This window comes from Rutidosis leptorrhynchoides, chromosome 5 (assembly GCF_046630445.1).
Source record: "Rutidosis leptorrhynchoides isolate AG116_Rl617_1_P2 chromosome 5, CSIRO_AGI_Rlap_v1, whole genome shotgun sequence".
Taxonomy (NCBI): domain Eukaryota; kingdom Viridiplantae; phylum Streptophyta; class Magnoliopsida; order Asterales; family Asteraceae; genus Rutidosis; species Rutidosis leptorrhynchoides.
The window spans coordinates 100198244-100204243 of NC_092337.1; positions in this window are offsets into that span (position 1 = coordinate 100198244).

Here is a 6000-nt window from a genome sequence, read left to right on the forward strand (position 1 = left end):
ATCCGCTTCGAGATCCAATTAAATGAAAGTAGTTGAATCTCGTTGAACATCGATGGAATGGTACCACACTTATCCTTGAACGCACAAAAATTTCAATTCTTCCATATTAGATACGAAACAACCCAACATTAAGCTTGCTAAATTTTCCGAGAAGTATCCGAATTGAACGTACCAAAATTACCACAAAACAAATCGCCAAAAGTGAAGTTATTAGTGTTGAAACCCCACCAATTTAATACCCGAATCCAAATACCTTTTGCAAAGGAGCACCAAAATAAAATATGATCCACTTTTTCCAAATCACCACCATAACCAAATCACCACCATAAACCGGACATCTTGTGCTATGAAGGTCAATTTCCCTTTTGTCTAACTCGATCCTAACCGGCAATCTTCCTAATCTCGCACGCCAAATGAATATTTCAATCTTTTTTGGTACTAGATTATTCCGCAAAGTTCCCGTGTTTGAAGACCAAGAATGAAGAACTTTTTGATTAATTAAAAACGTCCGGTCAGGGGCGGATCTTAGTGAGGGCAGGGAGGGGCACCTGCCCCCACTAAGTTTTGACTAAGTAGTGTAATATATATATATATATATATATATATATATATATATATATATATATATATATATATATATATATATATATATATATATATATATATATATATATATGTTCCGTCCAAATCCATTTGGATGAATACATCATTCATCGATTTCACAGTGAGGTACTGACCTCTACATAATACGTTTTGTAAACATTGCATTCTTTTGAAAAGACACACCATAATTGAATATCAAATTCCAAGGTTTTTGACGTTTGATGATTTCTACATATAGACAATCACCGTAATTAATAGTTTACAATACTACATTCGTTGATAATGCAGTCGAAATAAGATACATGGTGATGATTTTGTGAATGCAACGTTTTCTCGAATAAAGCATGTATGACTCCATGCACATAGCTTGCATCACATATAAGCAAACAGCGGAAGACTTCTAGGAACCAGAGAATAAACATGCTTAAAAGTGTCAACACAAAGGTTGGTGAGTTCATAGTTTTAATGTTGCGCATAATCTGTATATAAAGGTGGATCACAAGATTTCAGTTGTTTCATCCAGAAACGTTTATCAAAATATTCTACAAGATTGAGCACCCTGGTAACTAAACTTTAACGTCTATATAATAAGTACCCCTGTTTTAACATACATGCAACCAACATGTACAATACACGCAAACCAACATGTACTAAACCCAAATAGCATACGTCTGTTTTATAGTTCAGGCTAGAGTTTCTATACCTGGAACAGACGGGGATGTCAAGCCTATGGATCCATATATAACTACTCGCGCCCACCAGTTCTTATAACCGGCAGTTACTAGTTACCAAAGCTAAGGGATTTTCGGTTCAAACTCGGTGTAGAATTTAGTATGTACTTGTGTCCATTGCATTTAAAATAAAATGCATGTATTCTCAGCCCAGAAATATAGATTGCAAATGCAATTAAAAAGGGAGCAAATGAAACTCACCTTAGCAGCACATAAAGTCGTTCACCGAAATGTGACCGAAACTCGAAATACCAAATAACCGTAGATCTCAACCTAGAGAACATATGTTGGTCAATAAATGTCTATCAAGCTAGGTCAAGTCATAGTGTATCACAATCCTAATGCTCGAGACCGACATGCAAAAGTTAACAAAAGTCATCAAAAAGTCAACCTGTGTAACGACCCTACTTTTTCCGTTATCTTTTATCGTTAATTATTTAACGATCGTTAACTATTATTCGTGCCACGTCATTTCTATGACCTATATTATTATTTTTGTAATAATATATTAATTATTATGTGTTAAATGAATATTTATATTCATATTTCAAATTGCACGTTTCTACGTGTCGTGGATTTCTATCCGGCGAATCTTTTCGGTTTTCAAACCAACGGTCGCGTTTTTGGGATATTTAAATCCTAATTATTTTAAATATGATATTTTAAGATCATATAATTATATATGCTATTTATATTTATTTTTCGTCGCGTAGTTGTTATCTCTCCGAATTTTTAATCGCGTAAGCGTGTTTTCGCGTTTTGGGTTTCGTTCGGGTGTTCGGGCCACAAGGAATTTACATTTAAGAGTTTTGGGCTAAGTAGGGCCCACCCCACTATCAATTTCGGCTGAACCAAGGGGGTATACCCCTTCCACTTTGCATTTTTGTTTTCCATTTTCCCATTTACACTTTCTAATATCAAAAACCTAATTTTGGCTCTCTCTCCCTTTTTGCTCCCCCTTGGCCGTCGCCTATTACCACCACTACATCATCATCTTCATCAAGTTTTATTACTTGGATCAAGGATTAAAAAACATCAACGCGTTCCTCATTCCGTTCTCTACGCGATTATACTTCTTGTTTCTCGATTAGGGTATAAACCCTAACCCTAGAACTTTTGATTTTTTATTATTTTTCTTTATTTTGATTATATATTAATAGTATGATGATTACTTGTTGTTGTAATGGTGTTTGTATGCATAGAATTACTCGAATACATATGTTTTCGGTTTGATATAATTGGGACAGTAGCTATTTCATGTTTTTCTGATATTGTGACTGATATAAAAATTAAAATAAAGTATCTAGATGAGTTCCTCTCATCAAGACATTAATTTTGGACTCCGGATTCATGTCGTTTCGATTCCCGGAGCCCTAAATATGATCAAAGTAGTATTTTGTTAAGATTGAAATGTGATATTGGTATGAACCAGGTTTGGTCCGACTTTGTGACCATATTTGGTGACTTTAGGGTGTGTTAGTGTGTTAAGATCAATGATGGGACGAACTTTCATGTTCGGGTCATCTAAATCCGAGCCACGAATCACCCGTTGCGTCTAAAACACGATTTTGATTGAATTAAAGTTTCAAGTGATGTCTTGGCTGATCACCACGACTTGTGGGCTGTTCTTGGTGTGTTCTTGAGTGTACCAAAGTGTCGGGTGGTTTGATTAGGCGGAGATATATGTAAGGCTCGCCGAAAACCGACACACGGGGCTCAAGATACGACCCGATGAACTTTTGATTTAAAACTTGTGATTAATTATTAAACTTATGATATAAATAATGAATTTCATTATAATTTAATTACTTATGATATAAAAAGTAATTATTACTACCTTCGTCTCATTCCAATAGTCCAGTATTCCATTTGGGGCTGTCCCAAATTAATAGTCCACTTCCATAAATAGAAAGAAAAGAAGATATTTCATTGGTGGATCTGGAGAGAGAAGATATTTCATTGGTGGAGAAATGAAGTTAGTGGGATTTTCTAAAACTGCGTGTTTTTTATCTGTGGACTATTGGAATGAGACGGGGGTAGTATAATTTAAGACTTATGATATATATTTATTATGTCATTTAATTATTACTTATGATTTAATTAACATTTTAATTAAACTTATGATTAATAATACTTTTATTATTAATGGAAAATACTTATGATAAGTATTAAAAATTATATTATAAGATTATTATTATAAGACTTATAATAAAGATTAATTAATTATTTAATTATTATAAGGCTTAGTTATTATTTAATTATAATTTAATTACTAAATACTTATGATTTAATAATTATAATTAGAAACTTATGATATGATTAATAATCCATTATTAATTAATAATACTTATGATATGATTTACAATTTATTATTAATTAATAATACTTATATTATGACTAATATTTAATTAATTAATTAAATACTTATGTTATATTAATTATATCATTTAAACTTATATTAACTTTAATAATTCATTTTAATTTAATTAAACTTATGTTATGACATAATTAGACATATTTAACTTTAATAAACATTATAACTTACATTATTATTACAACTTACACTTTTAAAATTAACGTTGACTATCCAAGGTTGACTTTTGAGTTGACTTTTGATTGACTTTGACTTTCAGTTGACTTTCTAAATAAGGAAACTTTCCTAACTTAAAACTTTCCAAAAATAGAAACTTTCCAAAAATAGAAACTTTCCAAAAATAGAAACTTTCCAAAAATGGAAACCTGCTAAAAATAGAAACTTTCTAAAAATAGAAAGTGTGTCCGTACGCTGTTTCGATCAAACCGATGCATGTGGAGTATTGTTCTATGACTACTTGCAACATGTACATTAGCTATCATACTAAGACTTGACCTAAGTTAGTTATTTATATCGACCTGCTTTATTTATAGGTCGGCGTTGTGATCATTCCTGATCACTTTACTTCGATTGTTATTCGCTTATATGTGTGGTTACTTCGTTTGCTATTAAGGTGAGTTATAGTCCCATTTTCTATTTTAAATCTTTTGGGATGAGAATACACGCAATTTATTTTATATTTTGGACACAAGTGGAAGTTGGTTTAAATTATTCATTGTGAGTTGAACAAAAATATTCCCTAGTCTGGTAACTGTAATCACTGGTTTCTACTAGTGAACGCGAATCCTACGGATAGATCTATCGGGTTTGACAACCCCATTTCGAGCTAGTTGCGCTAGCAATTTATAATCGGAATGTGTAGTGACCCGAACTTTTCCATGTTTATATATATTAATTGAGATTGATATTTACATGATTAAATGTTTCCAACATGTTAAGCAATCAAACTTGTTAAGACATGATTAATTGAAATATGTTTCATATAGACAATTGACCACCCAAGTTGACCGGTGATTCACGAACGTTAAAACTTGTAAAAACTATATGATGACATATATATGGATATATATATAGTTAACATGATACTATGATAAGTAAACATATCATTAAGTATATTAACAATGAACTACATATGTAAAAACAAGACTACTAACTTAATGATTTTTAAACGAGACATATATGTAACGATTATCGTTGTAAAGACATTTAATGTATATATATCATATTAAGAGATATTCATACATGATAATATCATGATAATATAATAATTTAAAATCTCATTTGATATTATAAACATTGGGTTAACAACATTTAACAAGATCGTTAACCTAAAGGTTTCAAAACATCACTTACATGTAACGACTAACGATGACTTAACGACTCAGTTAAAATGTATATACATGTAGTGTTTTAATATGTATATATACACTTTTGAAAGACTTCAATACACTTATCAAAATACTTCTACTTAACAAAAATGCTTACAATTACATCCTCGTTCAGTTTCATCAACAATTCTACTCTTATGCACCCGTATTCGTACTCGTACAATACACAGCTTTTAGATGTATGTACTATTGGTATATACACTCCAATGATCAGCTCTTAGCAGCCCATGTGAGTCACCTAACACATGTGGGAACCATCATTTGGCAACTAGCATGAAATATCTCATAAAATTACAAAAATATGAGTAATCATTCATGACTTATTTACATGAAAACAAAATTACATATCCTTTATATCTAATCCATACACCAATGACCAAAAACACCTACAAACACTTTCATTCTTCAATTTTCTTCATCTAATTGATCTCTCTCAAGTTCTATCTTCAAGTTCTAAGTGTTATTCATATATTCTACAAGTTCTAGTTACATAAAATCAAGAATACTTTCAAGTTTGCTAGCTCACTTCCAATCTTGTAAGGTGATCATCCAACCTCAAGAAATCTTTGTTTCTTACAGTAGGTTATCATTCTAATATAAGGTAATAATCATATTCAAACTTTGGTTCAATTTCTATAACTATAACAATCTTATTTCAAGTGATGATCTTACTTGAACTTGTTTTCGTGTCATGATTCTACTTCAAGAACTTCGAGCCATCCAAGGATCCGTTGAAGCTAGATCCATTTTTCTATTTTCCAGTAGGTTTATCCAAGGAACTTAAGGTAGTAATGATGTTCATAACATCATTCGATTCATACATATAAAGCTATCTTATTCGAAGGTTTAAACTTGTAATCACTAGAACATAGTTTAGTTAATTCTAAACTTGTTCGCAAACAAA